The sequence below is a fragment of the Meriones unguiculatus genome, chromosome 3 (genome assembly GCF_030254825.1).
Source record: "Meriones unguiculatus strain TT.TT164.6M chromosome 3, Bangor_MerUng_6.1, whole genome shotgun sequence".
Lineage (NCBI taxonomy): Eukaryota > Metazoa > Chordata > Mammalia > Rodentia > Muridae > Meriones > Meriones unguiculatus.
Genome location: NC_083351.1, coordinates 64830336 through 64845530, shown reverse-complemented (window position 1 = coordinate 64845530; position 15195 = coordinate 64830336).

Here is a 15195-nt window from a genome sequence, read left to right as displayed (position 1 = left end):
CATTGTCTCCCACTCTGAGGAGGGCTGTGGGGGCTCCTGAGCAGCTCTCAGTTCAGAGGGCTTTCTGCCTGCTCCCCAGCTGCTTGGAAAACCTGGGACACATATAACTCAATTAAAATGGGGCATAGAATTAAACAGAGAACACTAACAATAAAAATTAAAATAAATTAAAAACAACAGCAAAAAAGAGATGCTCAGCTTCTTTAGTTATCAGGAAAATGCAAATCAAAATGACTCTGAGATTCTGTGTCACACAATTAGAATGGCTAAGGTAAAAATCTCCAATGACAGCACATGCTGGCTAAAGTGTGCAGAAAGGGAAAGACTCCTACATTGCTGGTGGGAGTGTAAAGTTGTACAAACACTTTGGAAATCAATATGGTGATTTCCCAGGAAATTGGGAATAACTTTATCTCTATACCCAGATATACCTCTCCTGGGTATATACCCAAAAGACACTCCAGCATAAAACTAGCTCAACTATATTCATAGCAAGTATATATGACCTTTATATATGTTCCATCTACAATATTACCCATGCTTTGAAAACTCCTGAGTAAACATTCATGTAAAAAGGAGTTCACTGGGAAGATTCCCTCTTTAATATAGATAGGAATATTCTTTATCAGCAATTTAGGATATAGTTTTGCTAATATGAACAGATGTAAATATGAAAGAATGTTTATTTGTTGCACATAACTTTTTTGTATAAAATAAATGTAGATGTTACCTGTGGGGAATGTGGGGGAAGAAGACCCAAGTGAGAATATATAAATCTCACTCAGAAGGGGAGATAGAATAGACAGAGGTAATGGATGAAGAGAAAGAACAAGGTAGGAGAGGGGGCACAGAGAGTTAAGAGGGTCGAAAACAGACCCAAGGAGAGCAAGGATGTAAGGACAGAAGGCCTGTAGAAAAAAAGAGAAACTGATGGTGGGAACATCTCTGTGACAAGCTGGAGACCATATCAGCATAGACTCCTGGGAGACTATGATGAGGGTTCACACATACACACCTAGTAGCAGAGATCATAGAGACTGAAGAGGAAATCCTTCAAGTAGACTTGTCTTCTAGTAAAGGACAAAAACACAAACCCTCCCACAAAAATTTGAACCCCAAATTTACCCTGCCTATGAGATGTTCAGGAATAAAGACAGAGCAGACAGAGTAGAGACTGAGGGAATGCCCACATTATGCCTGACCCAACCAAAGACATACCCTACGGGAGAGTGCCACTCCTTGACATTATGAAGGATGTTCTGGTAAGCTTGCAGACAGGAGCCACTCAGAGTTGTCCTTTGAGAAGCTCTACCCAGCAGTGTCACAAAACAGATGCCGAGACTCACAGACAACCATTGGGGATGCTTAAGATGTCTTTGGGAATAGTGGGATGAAAAAGAAAAAGACACTCAAGTGACAGGAACTTTAGAAGAAGACCAACAGACCCAACTAACCAGAGCCCAGAGGAGCTTGCTGAAATTGATGTATCAACCAAGGACCATGTAGTAACTGGACCTGGGCTACCTACAAAGATGTAGCAGATGGGCAGCTTAGTCTTCAAGTGGGTACCCTTGTAGGGGAAGTGGGGACTGCATTGGACCTGGACTCACTTGCTCACATCCTTCTGTTTCTCTTCCATTTCTCCACTACTTGCTTGTTCCTCCTAGTGGCACCTGGGACTTCTGGGTGTCTGGGGTCATCTTAGGAATGTCCTCAGGAATGCTATTTCCTGTCCCTGCATTATGGCACCAGCAGGGGTCATCCAGAGCACAGTGTGCCCCATGTGTGACTCTGAACCAGTTATTATCTCAGGCTAACTCCTTCTGAGCCCCATAGTGCCAGACTGGTCATCTTGGGCCCTCGACCTGCTGGGGCCAGCCTGCTTGGCCCAATTCAGGCTCATTTGTCTTAGGTTCACTCTAAGTGGGGTTCCTTTGGGTTTCAGCTCACTTCCTGCTCCCTAGTCTGGGAGCCTGTCTGGAACTGTGCAGTAACAGACTGGTCCTTGTCTCAGGTTATCTCCGTGCTGGGATCTGCCACTGTGGCTCCATTCAGGGGATATCTGTCTCAGGCTCACTGCAGTCCCAGGCCCTAGGTCCTCTGAGTGTGGCTGCGAGTGTCTATATTTGTTGCAGTCTTTTTCAGGAGAAAGCTTCTCTAATGATGGATGAACACGGCACTACTCTATGAATGTAGCAGAATATCATTAGGAGTCATTTTAGCATTACATTTCTTTCTTCTTTCTTCTTTCTTTCTTTCTTTCTTTCTTTCTTTCTTTCTCTCTCTCTCTCTCTCTCTCTCTCTCTCTTTCTCTCTTTCTTTCTTTCTTTCTTTCTTTCTTTCTCTCTCTCTCTCTCTCTCTCTCTCTCTCTCTCTCTTTCTCTCTTTCTTTCTTTCTTTCTTTCTTTCTTTAAGTTAGTATTATTTAGTTTTACTCTAGGTCCCTGGGCTACCTAATTTCATCTTGTTGGTCACTCGAGTAGTGTGTTTAGGTTTCATCTTGTGGAGTGGCCCTTAAGTCAAATCAAGAATGTCTAAAGCAAAAACTTTAAGTGTAATTATACGTGGAAAGAAGACCTATAAGGTAGCACTTAAGTTTAAATGAGGTCATAAGGGAGAGGGGGTCCCTGTTATGACAGGGTTAGTCATAGGGTTTGTGATTTTTCCTTTTTTTCATTAATTATTATTTACTACAAATTATTCACTTTGTATCCTAGCTGTGGGCCTCTCCCTCATCTCCTTCCTATCCCCTCTCCCTCCTCTTTCCTGCTATGCCCCTCCTCTAGTCCATTAATAAGGGAAGACTTCTTCCCCTTCTATCTGACCCTAGCCTGTCGGGTCTCATAAGGACTGGTTGCATTTTCTTCCTCTGTGGCCTGGCAAGTCTGGATCCCTCCACCACCACCCCTCCCAGGCAGAGGTAATCAGAGAGTCTGCCACTGAGTTCATGCCAGAGACAGCCCCTGCTCCCCTTACTAGGGACCTACTAGGGAAGATGCTCAATCCTCATACAAAAGGGCAAACACAATACACATCTGAAGCAGGAGAAAACAGAGAACAGGAAAGGAGCCTACCACAGAGTCTACCTCTGAAAAGACTCCACTGATCAAGGTATCAAAGCAGAGACTGAGACTCCTAGTCAAACTTTGGGTAGAATGATTTTAGAAGAAAAATTATTAAAGAGCCTTCCCAAACTCAGATTTGCTGACCCCATGGTCATTATCTTTTCATTATTTACAAATGTGAGGAAACAAATTACTGTTATTTTTATTTTTATCATTTATTACAATTTATACAATTTGTATCCCAGCTGTGGCTTCCTCCCAATTCTCAATTTCATATGGAATAAATAAAAAAAAACAATAATTACTAAAACAATCCTGTACAGCAACAGATCATCTGAAGGTATCTCTATCTCTGATCTCAAGCTGTAAAATAGAGCAACAGTAATAAAAACTGCATGGTACTGGCATAGAAACAAAATAGTGGATCAAGGGAATCGAATAGAAGACCCTGAAATAAACCCACATACTTATGGACACCTGATTTTTGACAAAGATGCCAAAATCATTAAATGGAAAAGAGATAGCATCTTCAACAAATGGTGCTGGTCTAACATAGATGTCTACATGTAGAAAAATGCAAATAGATCCATACTTATCACTCTGCACAAAACTAAAGTCCAAGTGGGTCAGAGACCCACTAAACACTAAACCTAAACCTAAACCTGTTAGACACTAAAATAGAAGAAAAAGTGGGGAAGATCCTTGAACTCATTGGTACAGAAGACAACTTCCTGAACAAATTAGTATTATTCAAGCCACAGCCATAGTAATTTTTGTTTTGGAAAGCCTAAACAAACTTAGAAAGGGAAATTTTAGTATTTGGTTTGTTAGAAAATGGGCTAAAACAGTGCATATTCTATCAGACAATTATTAGCTAGCAAGCATATATTCATGCATGTAGGCATATATGTAGACATATAATGACACTCAGGTCTACCAAATTTCCTTCATTCTTTTCTTCTTGAGAAATTTTTTCCACCTGTCACTTGATACCTAACATTTGTCAAAATTGTGACTGGTGGTCCTTTACAAGTGTGTCTTGGCATCTTAAAAAGTATTTAATTAGTGTGCACATATTTTCAAAGGAGCTGGGAAACTTCATTCAGAAGGAGTGGGATAGTGCAGATCGGTCCGATACACACTCTTCTTGTCTGCAGGCTACACGGGTGAGAGTGCTCGAGGGCTCCAGTTATTGTTTGGGGCTTCCTTTTACAGGGGGAGGTGTTAAGTCTTGATGGCCAAGAAGCATTTCTACGATTTAGAAAATTGGATGCACAGATAATTTGCACAGATAAAAAATAAAATGCCTTCTATTGCTTTCGGAGAATTGTGGCTAATTTAAGTGAATAGACATGAACTGCACATGTGTGGTATTCTGCTGTTGGATGCATGTGTGCCATGTGGTAGTTGGTCCTTCTACAATGGAGATACGTGACTGGACATTAGGGGGAGATTCTAGAGAACTGTGAAGCAGAACTGTGAAGTAGCTGGCAATAAGGACTTTGAAAGTCATTAATGGGAAATTTCAAAACTTAGGATAACAAGGTTGTACCACTGAAGATGTAATTAGTAACTCTCTCCAAAAATTATTTAAAGGAGCTATAATCTTTGTGCTTCAATTCAATGCATTTAAAGAAAATAAATTTCTTTGTGATGATGCTTTCTTCTTGAATACATCTAAGTTTAACAAATCATTATTTTGTTTATACCTTATTTTTTTCCTTTTTTTAAAATTTGTTATTAATTACACTTTATTCATTTTGTATCCCCTCACAAGCCCCTCCCTCATCCCCTCCAGATCCCACCCTCCCTCCCCTTTCTGCATGCATGCCCCTCTCCAAGTCCACTAAGAGGGGAGGTCCTCCTCTCCTTTCTGATCTTAGTCCATTAGTTCACATCAAAAGTGGCTGCATTGTCCTCTACTGCAGCCTAGTAAGGCCACTCCCCCCTCAGGGGGAGGTGATCAAAGAGCAGGCCAATCAGATTATGTCAGAGGCAGTCCCTCTTCCCATTACTATGTAACCCACTTGGGCACTGAACTGCCATGTGCTACATCGGTTCAGGGGTTCTAGGTTACCTCCATGAATAGTCCTTGGTTGGAGTATGAGTCTCTGGGAAGTTCCCTGTGTTCAAATTTTCTTGTTCTGTTGCTCTCCTTGTGGAGACCCTGTCCTCTCCAGCTCTTGCTATTTCTCACATTTTGCATAAAATTCCATTCACTCTCCCCGACAGTTGGCCATCAGGCTCAGCATCTGCTTTGATAGTCTGCAGGGCAGAGGCTTTCATAGGCCCACTGTGGTAGGTTCCTAGTTTGTTTCCTGTTTTCTTCTTCTGGCTTTCAGAAGCCCTCTGTAGAAGGTTTCTAGACAGAGGACTCATATCCAGTATATATAAAGAACTAAAGAAGATGAAAAACAGCAAACCAACTAATCCACTTAAAAAATGGGGAACAGAGCTAAACAGAAAATTCTCAATAGAGGAATACCGAATGGCAGAGAAGCACTTAAAGAAATGCTCAACCTCATTAGCCATTAGGGAAATGCAAATCAAAACAAGCCTGAGATTTTACTTTACACCCATCAGAATGGCCAAGATCAAAAACTCAAGTGACAACACATGCTGGAGAGGTTGTGGAGAAAGTGGAACCCTCCTCCACTGCTGGTGGCAATGTAAACTTGTACAACCACTCTGGAAATCAATCTGGCGCTTTCTCAGACAACTAGGAATAGAGCTTCCTCAAGATCCAGCCATACCACTCCTGGGCATATATCCAAAAGAGGCTCAAGTACACAAAAAGGACATTTGCTCAACCATGTTTGTAGCAGCTTTATTTGTAATAGCCAGAAGCTGGAAACAACCCAGATGCCCCTTAACTGAAGAATGGATGCAGAAATTGTGGTACATCTATACAATGGAATATTACTCAGCAATGAAAAATAAGGAAATCATGAAATTTGCAGGTAAATGGTGGGACCTGGAAAGGATCATCCTGAGTGAGTTGTCCCGGAAGCAAAAAGACACACACAGTATACACTCACTCATATAGACATACAAAATAGGACAAACCCACTAAAATCTGTGCATCTAAAGAAACTAAGCAAGAGAGAGGACGCTAACTACAACGCTCAATCCCCATCCTGAAAGGCAAAGAGGATGGACATCAGAAGAAGAAGAAAACAGGAAACAACCTAGGAACCTTCCACAGAGTTTATACCTTATTTATTGCACAAATTTTGGCATTATGGGCTGTGGAAATGTTGGAAATTACTTAGTGTTAAAGCTCCCTGGTGTTCATGTATTACATGTTTAGGGATCTGAGTTTGAAATCCAAGAATTCATAGTGACCAAGGAATGCTAATGTACATCCGTAGCCCTAATGTTCTCATGGTGAGGTAGTGAGATGGGAGAGTCAAGAAAATACATAGAAGCACAAGGACCAGATAGCCTCACACATGCTGAAACAAGAACCTGTCTCAAACAATGTGGAAAGTATGGACTGTCATGAGAGGTCATCCTCTGACCTTCACATGCACTCCCAAACATGCTCATACCTATACTTAGACTCAAGTATACACACACATGTATCTGCACATATGCACACACAATAACAAAGCTTGAATGCTGAAGGGAGCATCATTGGTATTTTGATTAATCCCCGCTTAGCTATTCTTCTCTAAGGTGTTCTCTTTTCATTCACTCTCACTCAACATCACACTATCTGTCATCTCTCATGGTACATTTACCATGAGCTGAATTCCCAGCCAGTTCTTGATGACTCTTTCTACTGCAAGACAATGCAATAAATCACAAGGAAAGCATTCTTATTAAATATATATTTTCTATGGAATGGAGGGAAACTCTAAGTTAACTTTTTAAAAGTTTCACCATTAAGTGGAAAGGAGTTTCATTTCGAGGGAAAATGAAGCCAGTCCATTCTACCCCATCACTCCCATGGAATCACATTATAAACCTTGATATAATGTGTGGAGCAGCAATTCAAAGATGAAGTATCACCAGCCTGACTGCAGGTTTATCATTGCTTTTCTCCCAGTATGCCAATCAAACCTACCTCAAATCAGGAAGTTGGCAGAGAGATTTCCAGAGGAAGCCATCTAATTCTGGCTCAAATAAATGGGCTTTCTAAGTGCCCCAAAGGAGAGCATTCCCCTATGTTTCCCTCTTTTCTCATGCCACAAGCACACTGGCAGATCACAATGGCAGAGTAAAGTTAGAAGGAAGGGAAATGCCTTGTATTGATCAGAGAAGCTGATGTCCCAAAGACACAGCTCAAGCTCCTGTTACTTTATGCCCTGTTCTGCTTAGCTTCTGGGTGGCAACATTTTCAGAAAACACAAAGTAGAGGAAGTAAATTAAGGCACTGATTTGAAACAGAACTGATAAGTGATTGCTAAGGACAATCATGACTTTGAGACATCCCTGAGAGGCCAGGGTTCAGAAAGTCAGCAGATAAGGTGGGCATTACAAATCAAAAACATCCAGAAAAGCTTTGCTAACTAAACTAAGGTGATGGTAACCACCCAGGTCACAGAGTGTGCAGTGGCTATTCTGTATAGACACATGGCATCACAAGGACTAAAAACTATAAACTCAAAGTGGATGAGTGACACCTGTTATCTAAATCTAGGGGACAGATAGTGGAAGGGCAAAAAAATGTCTAACATAATTTATTAAATTTTAAATAGAGACAATCAATTTAAAATAGAATATTAAAGATGTTCAAAATAAAACGTAAAGTAATTCTCCATGAGCAGAACAAAGAAGGTTTAATTTGTGACACATATGAGTGGACACACACACACACACACACATACATGCACATCACATACCTATGCTAGTACATTCAGATCCACACACATAGTCACTCACACATACGTACACAGGAACTCACCTTCCCATACACATCCACAAACACACACACATGCATTTATCTAGACAATTTTTATGGAAATTCTCCAAGCAAAACAAACATAGTTGACTTAAATACAATGATAGACAGTATTAGCAAGGATTTAGATGATATAAAACTGGAAAACCTTAAATGGAAGAACATTTGTACCAAATAACAATTGCTGAGGATTCAGCAATCTTAATAACAGCACACAAAAAAAATAAAGGAAAGCAAAGATGGAACCAATTTGAAGACTTACCAGTGGAAATCTCTTTTGAAGAATGGAAAGGAATAATATGTTGAAATAAAGAACTTGGACATCAAAACACAGTCAGAATATAATTCACACACACACATATATACACACACACACACACACACACGTTCTTGATAGATTAATGGCTAAAAATTTGGTAAAGGGTGTAAGTCTAGAGACGAAAGCAATTTACCATACTGGAAACAGTTCTCACAAATTCAGAGTGACATAAACACATCCAATACCAACAACTAAAGCAGAATAGAGGAAAAAAGGACCAGAACAACGACAACAAAAGGCAAATGATACCTTATTTATAACTTATGATTATTAATAATTTTATCAGAAACCATGAGAATAATTTCATCCCAGAAGCCTACTTTCAGCACAACTATGCCTCAAGAAGGAAGAATAAAGAGAGCTATAGAGTGCAAATACAGGAGCATCTAGTTAGCATCCCTGCTTTAAAAGAGTTGCAGAGAGTAGGAGAGATGGCTCAGTGGGGAAATGTTTGCTACAGAAACGTGAGGGCCTCAGGGGAGCCCACCAGCACACCAGAACTTGCATAAAGCCAGTAGTTGCTGTGTGTGTATGCAGTGCCAGCAACTCTACACAGAGGTGGAGAGTCCCAGAAATGTGGGCCAGCACCAGCAAACAAGAGATACTATCTCAATCAAGTGGAAGACATGCCACATGATTTCATGATTTTTCTGCATGACTTATGTCATTTAAATTCTGCAGGTCAGAAGACTGGTATCATGTGGCTAGTTTCTCTGCTCAGAGTGTCAGCTCCTTATTCACAACATTGGCTTGAGCTGTGGTTCATATGAGATTTGAGCCCTTTTCTTCTAATAGTATAGGTTGTTTCTATGATGTGTTTCCTTCCAATTTCTTTCTTGTGGACAGCTGTACCTTCAAGATAATCAGGTGCCCTAAGATTGTGCTTTAAATCTCTTTGCCTTTTCTTTCCACGAGAAAAAAATGTGTTTTATGTGGCTCAAATGACTATATTAGAGCCACCCAGATGACCACTTTTTCAATAGCATCCTGTTATGAGTCTTGTTCTTTTTTTTTTTTAATTTCTACTTTTTGTTTTGTTTTGTTTTGACAGGGTTTCTCTGTGTAGCCATAGCTGTCCTGGACTCACTTTGTAGTCCATGCTGGCCTCCAACTCACAATGATTCATTTGCCTTTGTCTCCCTGAGTATGAATCTTAATTGCATTTTCAAGATTTCTTCTCCAGTGCTGCATAACACAAACTCAGTGTAAAATGGAAGAGTAGAGGTCATGAGGTCTCAGTCTGTTTACAGTACTGGAGATAGAGACAATACTATTCTCATTATGGATTCCATAAAACTCATTTGAGAACTGAAGCCAGACTGTATTCACGGGGCTGTATTCTCTTTGTTCAGTTGACTATGATTCTTATAGCCACCATGGTACATTGTCAGTTGCTGCACATTCTGAGGGTATTCACCTGGTGTTCAGCAGGAGCAGGCAACCCATTATGATGCTTTGTGTGGCAGTCAGTAGAAATTCAAATGAAAAATGTTATACCGAATCCGAAACCTTAATTGACTCAGTAATAATTCAGGAAGTAGGGTTGTTTCAGAAATAAATTATTCCATTACAGTAGAAAGACACCAAAAATCTGGATCTCCCTCATCTTCAACAACCATATTATCTTTCATAAGGATTTTATGGGTCTCTTTGGAGTCAATTTGTGATAATCTTACCAGAATATCAACTTGAAACTTTGTGTTCTTCACCCTTGGGTCAATAGTGTCTAGCACAATATCTGTCAGTGGACCACATCAAAACATATTTGATTAATGACTAAATAAGTGGAACCTGTTATCTTTTGGCAATAAAGTAGGTTTCTATCTTTTTAATTTGCAGACTGACTAGATGGATGGCTCAGCTGGTGAAGTATTTCCTCTGTATGCATGACACACTAAGTTTTAATCAAAAAATCCACAAAGAAAAGCCTGGGCTACAGCTGGGATACACAGTGAATAAACTGTAACTAATAAAAAAAAGCCTGAGATGTTCTCACATATTGCCATCTTATGCTGGGGAGACGGAGAGTTATGGATCTTTACTGGCCAACCAGTCTAGAAACAAGCTTATCTTAGAAACAAGCTCGATGGGGCCTGAAGAAGAGCATTCCAGATTGACACCTGGCTTGCACATGTGTGTATACCTATGCATATCAACATCTACCTCCTTACACACACACACACACACACACACACAGAGAGAGAGAGAGACAGAGACAGAGACAGAGACAGAGAGACAGAGACAGAGACAGAGAGAGATAACAGAAAGAGGATTATTATGTTCTAATGGATATTGAAAATTTATGTTTCTTCACCATTTGTTTTACTTAAAAGGTTTAACATTTTCAGACTCCATGGTAATGTGTTCAGAAGTTTCAGTTTCAACAAAGAAATCTTCTATTGGATTCATACTTTGTAGTAATTTTTCTATGCCAGGTGTTGCATTGTGACTAAAACAAAGCAGAGATGAATGTGTCCAGATGCTTAGATAGCCAAGGAGACAAACAAGGACAAATACTGAATAATAACTGTGGCCAAAAGGTACTTGCCAGGGAAAATCCTGTATTTTTCTTCCTGACTTTTTTTCTAGTTTTATTTTTTTATTTAATCTTTATTAATTACATTTTATTCTTCCCCTGTGGTTCCCTCCCTCCTCCCGTCCAAATCCCTCCCTTCCTCCAAGCCTCTGCATGCATGCCCCTCCCCAAGTCCACTGACAGGGGAGGTCTTCTTTCCTTCCTGCTGATCCTAGTCAATTAGGTCTCATCAGGAGTGGCTGCATTGTCTTCTTCTGTGGCCTGGTAAGACTGCTTCCCCCTCAGGGGGAGAGGCCAATCAGTTCATGTCAGAGACAGTCCCTGTTCCTATTACAATGGAACCCACTTGGATACTGAACTGCCATGGGCTACATCTGTGCAGGGGTCTTACGTTATCTCCATGCATAGTCCTTGGTTGGAGTGTCTGTCTCAGGAAAGACCCCTGTGCTCAGATTTTTTGGTTCTGTTGCTCTCCTTGTGGAGTTCCTGTCCTCTCCAGATCTTACTGTTTCCTACTTCTTTCCTAAGATTCCCCACACTCTGCACAAAGGTTGGCCATAAGTATCAGCATCTGCATTGATAGTCTGCAGGGCAGAGCCTTTCTGAGGTCCTCTTTGTCATGCTCCTAACTTGTTCCCTCTTTTCTCATTCTTCTCATGTCCATCCTCTTTGCCTTTCTGGATATGAACTGAACATTTTAGAAAGAGTCCTCCCTCTTGATTAGTTTCTTTAGGTGTACAGCTTTCAGTAGGTTTATCCTATATTATATGTCTATATGAGTGAGTATATACTGTGTGCATCTTTCTGCTTCTGGGATAGCTCACTCAGGATGATCTTTTCCAGATCCCACCATTTACCTGCAAATTTCATGATTTTCTTGTTTTTTATTGCTGAGTAGTATTCCATTGTGTAAATGTACCACAATTGGTGCATCCATTCCTCCACTGAGGGGCATCTGGGCTGTTTCCAGCTTCTGGATATTACAAATAAGGCTGCTATAAACATGGTTGAGCAAATGTCCTTATTGTGTACTTGAGCCTCTTTTGGGTATATGCCTAGGAGTGGTATAGCTGGATCTTGAGGAAACATTATTCCTAGTTGTCTGAGAAAGCACCAGATTGTTATCCAGAGCAGTTGTACAAGTTTACACTCCCACCAGCAGTGGAGGAGGGTTCCCCTTTCTCCACAATCTCTCCAGGATGTGTTGTTTGTTAAGTTTTTGATCTTAGCCATTCTGATGGGTGTAAGGTAAAATCTTAGGGTCATTTTGATTTGCATTTCCCTTATGACTAAGGACATTGAACATTTCTTAGTAAAGTAGGAGAATAGAAAAAAAGACAGATTTGAGGTAAAAGACTAAAATAAAGCAATAATACCTTTATTGTTTTAATATATAGTTAGGGTGTTCGGCATGATATTTTGATATACTCATTATATTGTAAACTCATTATTATAATTGATGTAAGCATATCTATCATTGCACTGGGTTCTCTTTGTATCCAGTACAGTAGCTGTAGTTCTAATGTTGTTCATAGATGGGAATGATCTCTTCAAAAATGATGATGATGATGTGTGTATTTTTTGTAAATAATTAGGCCTGTTTTTTATGGTTTCTTTCTTTCTTTTTTGTTATTAATATATTCCACTTTGTATCCTGCTATAGCCCCCTTCATCTTATCCCAGGTTCACCCTCCATCTGACTTCTTTCCTTATGCCCCTTCTGTAGTCCACTGGTAGGGCAGGACCTCCTCCTCTTCCATCTGACCCTAGCCTATCAAGTCTCCTCATGGCCGGCTGTATCATCATCCTCTGTGGCCTAGCAAGGATGCACCCCCCTCAGGAGGAGGTGATCAAAGAGCAGGCCGCTGAGTTTATGTCAGAGAGAGCCACTGTCCCCCATTCTAGGGAATCCACTTAGAAACTGAGCAGGGATTCTAGGTGCTCTCCATGGTGGGCCCTGGGGAGGCCTATAGAGACTGATACTCCAACAAAGTCTTGTTCTTTTAAAAAGGAAAATGTTTTCGTTATTCATGAAGTTCACACATACAGGCTATGCATTTGGATGTTGTCTATCCACCATTCTCCTTTCCTGTCCTATGTCTCCCTTTCTTACTCCTCTTATTTCTCTCTTTCCTACTCCTCCTATCTTAGATATCTTGAACTGTCAACTGAATAGAGCTGAGAAGATCTGAGAATGGGGTCTCTCTTAACGCAATTTTCTGGATCAGATTGTCCCTTTGGACTGCCTGTGGAAGTGGGTCTTGACTGTCCGTTGATGTGGGAGGAATAAACTATGGGTGATACCATTCCCTTGATAACTAGTTCTGGGATATTTAAGAAAGCCAGCTATAAAGTTGGAGAGAAGTGGAATGTCTGGGTGCTAAGAATACTTGGTGTTCTTCTTGAGGATTTGAGTCAGTTACCAGTGTGTAGGTTGTCAGTTCAGAATTTCATGTAATTTCAATTCAAGGGAATCTGGAGAAGCCAAAAAAATATTGAAATTTAGGATAAGGTCCAATTATGTGATGTTTTATTTCTATGTGTTTTTTTTTTCAGGCTAAATGCTTTTTTCATGTTGTTTTAGTGAAAATAATTTCTTTTGACAAAATATATATTATGATTTCTCCCCTCTATTTCTCCCAGTTCCTTCTCGCATCCCTCTCATTCAGATCTACCTTTGTTCTGTCTCTCATTACAAAAGAAATATGTAAAGAACTAAAGAAGTTAAACAGCAAGAAAATCAAGTAATCCAACTAAAAAATGGAGTACAGACTTAACAGAGAATTCTCTTTTTTTTTCTTTCATTATTTGTTTACTTATATATTTTTTATATATTCATTTATTCATTATTTGTTAAAATTTATTCACTTTTTTTTTCAATACAGTTTATTCAGGAACCTTGAACAATCCTCGGACCCTGGGGAAAGCCAGCCCACAGCTTAAATAGCCTCTGGGTAGCCAACCCAGGCATGCCACGTGGGCAATGCAGAAAGGTCCATATACATGGAAGCAAGCCAGATCCTCAGCCTTAGCCAAATGTGGAATTGTTTGTGACAGAGAGCACTCACCATCGGGAAGGTGGAAGGCAGAAACCAGCTCCATCTTTAAGGCATAGCATTCCGCAGCTCTCTACAGTTCCCCCTTTTTGTTTTAGACGCATCAGGCAAGAGTAGAGGTCTGATCTCTGATATTAGAAATAAATAAATATGTACCGATGTTCATTTAGGTGTCATCCACCCAAAGAGCATCAGACCCGTCTGATACCTTTTTCTCAGAGGCAGGACCTGGGGCATCAACCTGCATGCAATCAGACATGCTCTTCTCTGGGTCCAAAGTGGCTGACCCTGACTGCAGTGCTTAGCCTCGCATCCTGAGTGTAACATTTTAGCTTTTTATGGTATTCAACCATGCTTGGGGAAAATGTCCTGCTTCAATGGCTGTAAGGCATGAATGATCATGGCTGCATCACACTGTTGTGAGACTCTAAGCTTGCATATATACCACAGGCAAACCATAGAGGAATATCGAATGACAGAGAAACATTTAAAGAAATGCTCAAGCTCATTAGCCATCAGGGAAATGCAAATCAAAACGACCCTAAGATTTTACCTTACACCCATCAGAATGGCTAAGATCAAAAACTTAACAAACAACACATTCTGGAGAGGTTGTGGAGAAAGGGGAACCCTCCTCCACTGCTGGTGGGAGTGTAAACTTGTACAACCACTCTGGAAATCAATCTGGTGCTTTCTCAGACAACTAGGAATAGTGCTTCCTCAAGATCCAGCTATACCACTCCTAGGCATATACCCAAAAGAGGTTCAAGTACACAATAAGGACATTTGCTCAACCATGTTTGTAGCAGCCTTATTTGTAATATCCAGAAGCTGGAAACAGCCCAGATGCCCCTCAGTGGAGGAATGGATGCACCAATTGTGGTACATTTACACAATGGAATACTACTCAGCAATAAAAAACAAGAAAATCATGAAATTTGCAGGTAAATGGTGGGATCTGGAAAAGATCATCCTGAATGAGCTATCCCAGAAGCAGAAAGATGCACACAGTATATACTCACTCATATAGACATATAATATAGGATAAACCTACTGAAAGCTGTACACCTAAAGAAACTAATCAAGAGGGAGGACTCTTGCTAAAATGTTCTATTCATATCCAGAAAGGCAAAGAGGATGGACATGAGAAGAATGAGAAAAGAGGGAACAAGTCAGGAGCATGACAAAGAGGACCTCAGAAAGGCTCTGCCCTGCAGACTATCAATGCAGATGCTGATACTTATGGCCAATCTTTGTGCAGAGTGCGGGGAATCTTAGGAAAGAAGTGGGAAACAGTAAGATCTGGAGAGGAC